This window comes from Panthera uncia, chromosome D2, assembly GCF_023721935.1.
Source record: "Panthera uncia isolate 11264 chromosome D2, Puncia_PCG_1.0, whole genome shotgun sequence".
NCBI classification, from domain to species: domain Eukaryota; kingdom Metazoa; phylum Chordata; class Mammalia; order Carnivora; family Felidae; genus Panthera; species Panthera uncia.
The window spans coordinates 69,119,512-69,131,519 of NC_064818.1; the positions used below are offsets into that span (position 1 = coordinate 69,119,512).

General features: G+C 48.2%; 1 protein-coding gene across 11 annotated transcripts in view; it reads right to left on the reverse strand.

Moving 5' to 3' along the window:
• Positions 1-12,008, reverse strand: part of ABLIM1 (actin binding LIM protein 1) — a 295,553-nt gene that overhangs the window by 84,681 nt on the left and 198,864 nt on the right. The gene's annotated exons all lie outside the window — the stretch shown is intronic.

Here is a 12,008-nt window from a genome sequence, read left to right on the forward strand (position 1 = left end):
CCACAGGCTTTTCATATACGTGAACAGAGAGAAGGAGCCAGAAACCTTCTACTGTCATAGCACAGCACTTTTCATGTACCCCTTCCTCGGGACGAGGGCAGAATTCTGTTACAACTCTTGTCATTTTCAATGTGACTGAAGTGATTTAGGGGAAATTTTCCTGGAGATTATTTGCCCACAAAATCAGCTAGTAGAAAGACCCCTTGTGTATGTGTGGAATCTCTCTAAGCTGGTTTGAGCAATTCCTAACAATTCCTAACATTGCTCAAGGAATGTAAGGTGTTTAGCAACAAAACAGTGCTTCTAAATGAAGAGGAAGCTACTGGATTGCACACCATAATAATTAGCATTTTTTTAGTGCATTTTTCTTTCAAGAAGTCAAAAGCATCCATGATTGTGCCTTGACCGCACCCTTGCAGGGCCAGTTTCTCCCAGTGGGATCTGTTGCTGCCCTCCCACATGCTGCTCCCCCTACCCCCTGTCCCAAGTCACCCAGAGCAGGGCAGATTCCCGGGCCTGGGGCCTGGACTCCGGGAATCAGAATTTCTGGGTGAGGCCTGGGGATCCACATTTCACACCAGGTATCCAGATGATTCTTATGTACAGAGGTTTTAGGATCCCAGCCTTAAAACCTTGGCAGTCAGGGACTATACCTTTTACTTCTGTGCCTCGGAACTTTGTCCCGTGTTTGGGACATCAGCAGGCAGTCAACTGTTTGCCTGAGGAGTGAAGGAGTCCCTCCTTACAAAGGCAAAGGGGAAACTCAGTTGGGCTCTCAGTCATGGCTAGAAGTACTGAAACATCAGAACTGGCATCACTGATCCCCGGATTTTATCTTTCTACTCTCCTGTATTCAGAGTACTGGTCCCTCTTTCAGATTTTATTTAACTACCTCTATATCTTCCGGGATGGGGAAAGAGAAGGTGGTTCATCTTCAAATTTACCAAGCAAATTTCCAAACTGGTGAGTTTCCAAGTAACAGGGGCCCAAGATAATCCCAATGTGGAGTCAAGAGGTTTGAGAAGTCTGCCTGGTTGGACAGCCATTGTGGAGCGATAATGAGAAGGCTTTCCTGTTGACCTGCCTCTTGTCCATACACATGGATGTGATGTGGGAAAGAAAATAAAGAATCAAGAATCAAAGGAAGGGCACAGGGATCTGTTTGAGGTGATTCCAGAATCTATCCACGTTTCCACGATGCCTGCAGTTTTGAGTTTTGCGGCAGAGCCATGGAATAGGTAGTTTATAAATCGTTTTCGTTGGAAGGCCACTCCAAAGTGCCCTTTTGGGGGAGGAGTCACTGTACCAGTTCATTTCCGATGGGCTGTATGCGCCCCAGCCCTCACCCTCACTCTTCCTGACTAGCTGGCAAACCTAAGCAGGTCCATCTGCTGGAACTGGCATAACATCCCTCACAAGGTGGGAAGCCGTGAGGTTCAGGAAGCAAGCACATTCACGTGGAAAGCAGAAGAGAAGGAAGCCTGTTCCCAATAGGACAGGGAGGAGGGCAGCATTGCTGCTTGGGGCCAAGCGGACCAAATGCTCCCATGTCCCCTGGAGCATTCATCTCCCGGGCTTCATGGCAAATTTCACATCCTTACTTAGAGAAAGCTATGCCCAGTATGGAAGTTGTCCTGGTGACCTTTGGGTGGCGCCATTTTTCAGTGTATGCGCCCAAGTTCAATGCTCACTGCAAGAGGCTTTGTGGACAAAAGCACTAGGACAAAATAGAGCAGAGGTAGCTTGAGACGCCACCTTTTGTCTGAGTCGTCATGAATCCGGAAGCTAGAGAAGATGGCTTGAGACCCAAAGGACTGCCATAATGCCCACCAGAGGCACAACCCGGACTCCGGGAGAAAGGATGTGGAGAGCCACTGGGCTCTTTTGCCATCCACTACTGGCCAGGTAGGCAAATCCAAGTGATGGCAAGCACTTTCTCATAGGGATGATCTTTCAGGTGGACAGTGGGTCCAGGGGAGCCCACAAAAGCCAGTTTTCATCGTAATCAAACTCAAATGATGCTAGGCTGTAATGGAAAGTATTTTTTTTTTAATTTTTTAAAATTTATAACCTGACTACATACAAACATGATTTGAAGTAGAAAACGGCATATTAAACCAAACGGTAAAATCAGATCATACGTTTAAACCAAAGAAATAAAGCTGAAACAAATGACCGAAGACTTCAATAACAACAGCAAACGGACATGAGCTCCCCCCTTGCACCTGTCTGTAACTACCCATGCCTCAAAAGCCAAAGCTGACTGCTTTTCTAGTAGTTGACAAGAATTTCTTTTAAACCCAGGGCAGTTACCGTGTGTTCCTCTTACTTGGCCCTCACGCTACTGTGGGTCCCCACTTATCTCTTGTGTGCTGATACACATTGCCCAAGATGAAGCTCTTACACATTGCCCAAGATGAAGCTCTTTTTCTGCTCCACCAAGAAAAGGTCGCGGAAATTACCTTGGAATTCATTGCATGTCACCTGCGTAGGGCGGGTGAGGCACGTTGGAATCGATCACTTAGAAGAAGGAGTATGACAATCCTTGAGGTGAAGAGCGGTAAAAGAAGTCGTGAACAGGGTGGGGGGTGGGGGCAGGTGAGCACCAGCTGAAGCTCTGGGTCTGTGAGAAAGCAGACGCGTAAGCCCTTCTGAGGCCCAGGAAGGGTCCTGGAGAGTAGAAAGGACAACTCTGAGGGGTCATCACTTCTGTACCCAGAACACTGGCCACACCAGGAGACTCATCGCCTCACTGTGCTGGGTGGCAACCTATCTAGGAAAGCGGTCTCTCTGCTGTTGGATCCTAATCATTTCTCAAGTTCAATACCACTGCTGACAGTCATCCTCAGACTCTGAAGATGCTGTAATGGCCGTTGTCACTTGAGTGCTGGAGGGTTGCCGGGACACTACAGGGGGTATGGTTTTAGACTTGAACACCCTATTACTTTTAGAAATGCACATTTCATCTAAGAACAAGTTCTAGGGGCGCCTGGGTGGCTCAGTTGGTTGAGCTTCCGACTTCGGCTCAGGTCATGATCTCGCGGTCTGTGAGTTCGAGCCCCGCGTCTGGCTCTGTGCTGACAGCTCAGAGCCTGGAGGCTGCTTTGGATTCTGTGTCCCTCTCTCTCTGCCCCTCCCCCACTCATGCTCTGTCTCTGTCTCAGAAATAAGTAAACATTAAAAAAAAATTAAAAAAAAAAAAAAAAAAAAAGAACAAGTCCTAAATCTTACATTTTCTTCTGCGGCTCCCAATGTTGGGCCACCAGCATAACCTCAATACTACTTGTCCACTTCTCTGCAAGAGTTACATTCTGCCTCTTGGTTCGGCTGTCACTCCCTCCCACCCCCACCCCATCTCACCAGCAATAAGCTAAACTCTCTGAAGTTAACGCTGCAACACAGAACATTGTTTGAACTCAAAGTACAAATTCTTTTCAAAATGTCATTTCCGGGTAAGGAAGCCCTCCTATTTGTGCTGACAGGAAATGGGGTGATTTTTTTTCATAACTATCGAAACTTTACTGCCTGTGAACATAGTCGTCTGTCACCCTAGCAATACATTTCCTTTTGTCATTAATGTAGGAGAAGAATAACTTTGGGTGAATCAGATAGATTTTCCTCAAATCATTTGTTGTGTCAGTGTGTTTATGCCCTCCTGGGTCCATTCCAAATCTGTTAACGACAGAGGGGACAACATATAGCACCAGAGTTATTCTTTGCAAATAAGCAGAAACCATTCGATGAATTTAAACTTGAGGTCTCTCTCCTGCGCCAGGAAGATTTTATATTAACCAACTCATACTTTGTCATCAAGGGCACATTTCTGCGCGATGGCGGCCTGTGGCCACGCAAGAGAACAAGTCCGAATGCTCAGGAAGGGGAAAGACCTGGCATACGATGTTGCGGGAAGACAGGTATTGACTGAATCCCCAATTCTTGTCCTTTACCCGCAGTTCTTCTATATAGTAAGTTAAACTGTCAAAGACTGCAAGGAAGGAGGAGAGAGAGGGAAGAGAGGGAGCTTCCCTGACTATGCCAGTGGTTTTGCCTGCTTTCTTTTTTCCAAATCCTGCACCCCGAAGAGGCAGTGATTAGTGTTCTCATTTCACGGAGAAGGAAACAGAGTAACAGGATTCCAGCTCCCTATCACCTTGCATGTCTCTGCATAGACAGACAGACGTACATGTATATATGCATGTATGTTTACATTGGGGCATTACCCACATACTTTAAAATTCATCCTTTTAAAGTATATAATTCAACGGTTTTGAGTCTATTCAGAGTTTTCCAACCATCACCACTATCTACTTCTAGAATGTCTTCATCGACCCCCACAAAGACACCCTGTACCCATTAGCGGCCATTCTAGTCTCCCCGTTCCCCCAGCAACCACTAATCTACTGTTTCTGTGGGTTTGCCTATTCTAGATGTTTCATATGGATGGGATCATATAAATGAAGTCTTCTGTGCTTGGCTCCTTTCACTTGGCATCATGTGTCCGAGGCTCATCCCTGTGGTAGCACACTATTGGCACTTTTTACTGCTGAGTAATATTCTGTTGTGTGGATGGATGTACCACATTCTCCTTAATTCATATACGAAATGAGGCCATTTTTATAAATGTATTGTTAAGTTTACGTTTATTGTTAAGTTTTAAATTCGGAAAGATGACTGGTGTCCCTATATTGGTCCGGCTTCCCAGGACCTTCTTGTCTATCTATGGAGCTCTGGAGAGTTCTAGGCTAGAGCTCTTTGAGGAGCTAACCTGAGACAGCTTCATCCATCTATACTATTCTCCAAGGGCCATGCCAGGTGCCCTCGGGGAGCCAATGGTTGATTAAAGAAGACAAGACACTATGAGGTACGACTGCATAGATGAGACCCTGGGACCCATGACTCCATAGACGAGACACTGGGAGCTATGACTGCCCAGAAGTACCACAGACTCCATGACAGGGGTCGCTGACTTTCAGTGGCATTTTATACTGGTAAAAAAGTAAACCAAACAAACAGCAAATGTTTATCACCCTGAAAATAGGTATAACAGGGCTGCTAGTGAAACAGACTTTCTCCATTTCACCAGGAATGATAAATTTTGGTCATTCAGCATGTTATTTCGGGAAGCAAATTAATTACTCGTGTTCTGCAATGATTACTGCCAGGTGGTTCATGAAGCAGTGTGCGTGTGTTCCTGTCTTCTGAGAACCGCCAGACCTGGCTTTTCATCGTGGTCTGTTACTAATTAGCCCCCAAGTTGCTGGCACTCAGTAGCCTCATCTATAAATGAAGGTCAGTAGTAACTGCCTTGACCACTTTATAGGCCTGTTGTGAGAATTAAGTATTTATGAGATCATTTGCAAGTGTTAAAAATATTATGCAAGGGGTGCCTGGGTGACTCAGTCGGTTAGGCTTCCGACTTCGGCTCAGGTCATGATCTCACGGTTAGTGGGTTTGAGCCCCGCATCGGGCTCTGTGCTGACAGCTTGGAGCCTGGAGCCTGCAGCCTGCTTCACTTTCTGTGTCTCCCTCTGTCTCTCTGCCTCTCCCCCACTCGCACTCTGTCTCTCTCTCAAAAATAAAATTAACATTAAAAAATTTTTTTAATATTATGTAAAAGCAAGATACCGTGGTGTTTCACTGTCCCTCCGGGACATGGACCATCTCAACCAAAACTACTAAGATTCCCTGATTCTTTTCCTCTCCCTAATCCTCAAAAACATTTGGGTTCAGAGTTAAGTGGAAGAAAGTATGAATTCCTCTGAGCACAGTGGGAATGAAAAGGGTGCGTTCAGTTTTCGGTGGTTGTGGGTCGCTGCACCTGCTTTGCATGTATATGACACACCCCGAGTAAGGAAGGGGGAGTTGGCATTTCAGCCTCTCTTTTGCAAGTTAGATCTCTGGTGGTTACAAACAGACCATCGATCATGCAAGTGCCATGGAATAACTGCGTTTCTTCTCACTAGAAACCAGGTTAGCCCAGAACAAGACCGACCCCCCTGCTTGTGGCTAACACAGCATAACACGCTTAGAATACTTGCACCAAAAGTTAAGAAGGGGCCGAGGGCCTTCAATTTATGACATGAATTCGTTTCACAGGAATATTATAAGCATTTGTCCCTGGGCTTTATGAAAAAGCAGTCAGAAAGTTAAACAAAAAAGCCACTTGTGTTTAATCCCTCCGAGAATCAAGAAAAAGGATTTGGCTGAATCATGTTGTGATTCCATTTCCTCCACTGCAGGAGTTCAGCAGGAGGGGTCTAAAGCAAGTCTAAGTCCTGTCCTTTTGTGTGTCCATCGTTCCCAAGCTAACAGAAAAGACGGGAGAGCGTCACCCAGGAGGTAGAAGTGGAAGGGCAGTAAAGGGACAGAAGAGCCACTCAGGTTGCATGCGAGGGCCTCTCTCTTACAGTACAAGGGTCTCTGCAGTATGCAGGCTGCACCATCACGCGCTTGTCCCCAGAGGGCCCCAGTAGCACCGTAAAGACCACACCACATAAAGACATGTGCCACCTGCCTTTCTGGAAAGAAAGACACCCAGGGCGGAGAATGGATTTCCCGGGTGTGTGACATGGGGAAGAAGGGAAAGGCAAAGGATAGGAGACCCGAGCAAGAAAAGCAGAGCTCTGCCCTCCTCCTGTAAGAATGCAGACAACACAACTTTGCTTTGTCCCCGAGAGAAGAGTTGCAAGAGGAAGGCTCCGGGGTGGGGTGGCTTGTGGTCTAGCAGGTGTCTGCTCGGGGAGGCACCATCTGCAGAGGGAGCCGAGCTCCCTGGGGATGCAAGCATTTGTCTTGAAAGGATCAGTGGAGTGCTGGAGCCCCTGGGGGGAGGGAATTGTGCAAGAGAGCTGAGAGAGTCAAGTTCACCCTTGGTTTGCTGATAGAACAGCCCAAGACCAAGGGGAGGGACATGGGACAAACCCTTTCCTTTACCTTCCACACTTCTGTCTCCAGTCTGACATTTACTTTTCTTTCTTTCTTTCTTTCTTTCTTTCTTTCTTTCTTTCTTTCTTTTGTTTCTTTCTTTTTTCCCAGTGCTGCCTTCATTTTGGAACTATTTTGCTGCTGTTTTCTTTCTTTATGAAGTTGGCAGGTAAAAACGTTCCCATACCCAGGAAAGGGATTTTGCTAGACTCAGAGATCTCTGAGGGCCATTCGGCAAAGACGGAAGGAAATTTATACCAAAGGGAAGCCCGATGTCTACTGACATCTGTAACCTACATCCAAAGTCTCGTGTGGCTTCCTGTACCATTAGTCTGCTAAAGCACGAGCAGGGGAGAGGAGTGGTCAGGGGTGGGAAGTAAAAGGAGGAGGAAGGTTGCTTCAGAGGAGAGGTTAGAGGTACAGATGGAGCTAGCAGGCTATTGGCAGACTCGAGTATTTCACACTAATTTGATTCCGGACTTAATTAGGAGGCAGGTGGCAAACATCTTCAGAATGCTCCTGAATTTATAGGTTAATTAGCATAAGCTTTTAAAGATGTGCCATTTACAGCAAGACCTCTCAAAAGAGAGACTCTTGTTGCTGAAAACAAAATTGAAAGCCAGCTGATGATAAATAAAGCTACACTTTGCGTGCTGCATGCCAGCTTCCAGGAAAATCTCTCTAGGAGAAAGAAACGCTAACTCTGACTCCTTAGACCGAAGACACGAGAATTACAGAACTTGGGTCCTAAGAGCCAGAGAAACTTGGAGTCAAGCAGTCCAGGCTTGGATTTACGTATACATTTTTAATGCTTGTCTTGGAAAACTGAGGCTCAAAGAAGTTGAGAGATTGGCCTGAGGTCCCACAGCTGGGAGTTCCAGAGCCAAGAGCAGATCCCTAATTCCCTATCACGTGGAGCCCTCTGCACTGAAACACACGAAGGCTCTCTACCCAGCCTGTCAAGCCAATGTGATCGGTGGGGTTTATGGCTATTAAATTAGAAATTAGTGACATAGCTGAGCCCGGACCTTCTCGATCATTCCCCAGTGATCTCGCTCCTTCTCAAAACTTCCTCGGGTGTCTGCCGACATCTCAGGCGAAACCACCCAGACAAGAGGCTGTACAGCACCTGATACTTCGTGACAGTCCCTGGAGGACACTTGTATAAGTTCCCAGCTTTACTGGAGTGGGTTCGAAGGGTGGCCCATAAAATCTCTGGAGCCTGTGAACGTTTGGGAAAAGGGTCTTTGCAGATGTAATAATTAAACTAAGGATCTCGAGACAAGATCATCCTGGATTATCCAGGTGAGCCCTAAATCCAATGACAAGTGTCCTTCTAACAGCAAAGCAGAGGGAGGGGCGATACAGAGAGAAGACACAGAGGGCAGGTCATGTGAAGATAAAGGCAGGGATCAGGGTCACAATGCCACAGGCCACCACAAGCGGGAAGGGGCAAGGAAGAGTTCCCTGCGAGAGCCTGGAGGGAGCATGGCCCTGCCGCACCTCAATTTTGGACTTCTAGCCTCTAGCACACCGTGAGAGAATAAGTTTCTGCGTTTTTAAGCCCTCGCTGTTGGAGATGTAGGAAACGAATGCATTTACAATCTTTATGAATAAAATCAATCAGAAAAAAAACAACATTAACAACAAAAATAAGGATCACGGATGGACAAGCGAAACGTGGTATATCCATATAACGGAATATCACTCAGAAAGGAAGGAAATTCTGGCACGTGCTACAACATGGATGAATCTTGAGGACACTGTGCAAAATAACGTAAGCCAGTCACACACACAAAACCCCAAATACCGTATGATTCCACCTGTACGACATGCCTAAAGTAGTCAAATTCATAGAGACAGAAAATAGGATGGTGGTGGTCAGGGCACGAGGGGGAGAGGGGAGGTGAGATTTAGTGTTACGTATGGGGTTTCAAGGCTACAAGATGCAAAGCATCGTGGAGGTGAGTGGCCATCATGGTTGCACAAAATTACGGATACATTTAATACTACTGAAATGTACACTTTAAAACGATTAACATGGTAAATTTCATGCTACGTGCATTTTACCGCATTTTTTAAAACTGAGGGGAAAGAATCCCAAAAGGCAAGGATCACTGCATTTACAAATTCACAGTCACCATGTTGCAACAATGGGGTCTGAGAACAAAGGCACAGGAGGAGGGCGGAGTGTTGAGACCCGTCCTGTTTTATATTGGTAACCAAGCCAAGCTGACTCAGAGGCGGTCCCATGTCAGGGTGCTACACGTGCTTTACATTTTTCTAGATCACACCCATCAGCGGTCAGTACGCCCACTGGGTGGGTCTTGATTCTGCTATGAAGCCAGCGCAAATGACTCCCAGAAGTCCCGAATCTGAAGGCACCGTGTGGAAAGCCTCCACGACTTGCACCTTCCAGAAGGCTCTCGCCGAAACCCGAGGCCAATCTGGCGAGAGGCTCCAGCAGCCACAGCCAACACCCGCTCCAGGGAGGAACTTGACTAAGCAGATGTTTCTTCAAAATGGCATGTTCCTGGATCGAGTTTATTTTACATATTCCTTCTCACAGCTGTTGAACTAAACCGGAGGTCATCGACAGCGCCCCCGCCCTGCCTACTGCCTGCTCAACTCTTTTTGGGGAACACAGTTGCATATGTGGACCGAGACAGCGGTTTTGATCCACGCCTTCCGTAAACGTGGCTCAAATCTGGGGGCTATGCTCGGGATCCTCCCACCGCTTTTCCTACAGCTGAACATCCGCGAGATGGTTCTGATGTTTTATTATTGCTCTTTCGAAATGCAATTTCCCAATTGCTCCCAAGTCAACAGGTTTATTTCAGTCCTGCACAGATCACACTTGGGAACCCCTATGGAAATGCCGTGGGCCTCTCCCCCTGGGCTCCGGGGAGGGACAAGGGACATGTTCAGGGGGCAGGTGGGGAGCACACGCCCGCTGCACTTTGACTCTTGTGATCTGACCACCTGGACTTCATGCTGCACTTTGGATAAGCCACGACCGACTTCCCCAATAGCTTTCCTGCGACGTACTTCACGGAGGGCCGAAAACTCAGCACCAACCACACTTGGGCTGACAATGAAAACTATTGTTGGAAAGGCCGCGGAAACTCCTCCTGAGCCCCCAACTATGTGGGAGAGTGGGCCCTCCTCTCAGGTCTCCCTGCCGCCAGTGCTCCCATTGCTTTGCGCCCTGAGTCCTACAGTAGTCTCCAAACTGGCCTCCCTGACTGCGGCATTTAGGACAGGTACAATGCTGTGCATTTACCGCCTCTGACTTGTTCCAGAACACCTCATACCTCCAGTTGGGTACCAACAAGCTACTCTTATTCCCCCCGCCCCCAACCCCAGGCAACCATTAATCTGCTTTCTGTCTCTATGGATTTACCTGTTCTGGGTATTTCACGTACATGCAAGCAAACCACGGGTAGCCTTTTGTGTCTGGCTTCCCTCACTTAGCATGACGTTTTCAAGGTTCATCCATGCTGTAGCAGGTATCATAACCCCTTCCGTTTCAAGGCTGAGTATTATTCCTTGTCTGTATATACTACGTGTTGTTGGTCCGTTCACCCGTGCGTGGACACTGGGTTGTTTCCACCTGCTGGCTGTTGTGAGCAGAGCTGCTATGGGTGTGGTTTTACGTGCATCTGAGGACTCCCGGGCATTCTTTATACAGCGATGTAATCCAGTCGCTTTCAGCTCCAGCCATCAGGGCTTCAATGGCTTCCCAGCATTCTTAGGATAAGGCCCAAATTCCTGAATAGGACTCTAGAGGTCCTCTTGCTCTGACCCCTCCCCACTCCTCTAGCATCTTCTCTCACACCTGCGCTCCTGCCCATCTGGCTTTTTGTTTCACGCTCTGCTGTGCCTGTCCTCGCCTCTGGGCCTCTAGGGAGGCTGTTCCCTCTCCCTGGAACACCCTTCCCCTGGGTAAGAGGCAAGTGCGCGTTAACAGTCACTTCCTTATCACCCGAATCCAATTAGCTACCCTGGGCCCTGGTGCAGAGCCAACGCCGGCCCCTCTGTGTTTCCTGGAAAGAAAGGCACCCCAGAGCTTGCTGTGGGATTAGGAAAACTAAGCTAGACCTTGCTGTGCAATCCCACGGAGGCTGCCCAGAGACACTTGGGGGCCTCTCAGATTTAGGTCTCGGAAACGCCCCGCTGGGGGGTTGAATGTGGTCATGTGGACTCGGTGACCTGTGTCTGTCAAAGCTGCAGGACCAGTTGGTGGCCTTCCCAAGCTGCTAGGCGTCCTGACTTACCTCTGCCCAGGACACATTCTCCACCCCGAAATGTGTGATGGGTATGAGGCAATCTTTTCTTTCGTATCAGAGCGGGTTAACACCCCACAGGCCTGTAAGAAGCCGGCGGGGGGGGGGGGGCAGGCAGTGACTCCCTCTGCCTCTGAACTCCGGCCCCTAATTCCACAGCACGGGCTCCGCTCAGCCCAGAGGCGGCAGCTGGTGGGGCCGCTGCGGAGAAAGCAGGAAGCAGGTTCTGTGGCACAAGGCAGACACACCTGAACCCGCCAGACTCTGGTTCGGCCCGAGCCGCAGGGAGTTCTGGGTCACGCAGGATGTGGTTTTCTTAAGGGTGGGGAGGTGTAGGCCTTCACTTTCCACCCGCCCTTTCTTTTCCTCACTTCGATTCTGAGCCCTTGCCCCCCGAGTCCGTGCACTCTCACGTGCACACGCGCGCAGTGCAAGAGCACGCCTGTATACGCACACACCCCCCGGAAAAGCCCACACACGTGTGCTCCCACACAGGCCCACACACTGACACACAGGCGGCTCGAACCCGCTCTTTGTTTCCCATTTTCTGACTCCTAAAAACAGTCTAATATACCTCTTCCTTCTACATAGTTCCTAATAGTCCCCTTATCTCTTTTGATAAATTGTCCCTCACTCCAATTTCCACATGAACAATTAGCAGCAACCGCCTGTAAAGGCAATACACGTTAAATCGCGAAGAGATCAGTCAGCTCCCAGTACTTTCTTTCCTCCACGGGTAAAGATGAAAGAAAAAACAAAACAAAACAAAACGGTGGAAGAGCCTCTTTTGTGGTTCTG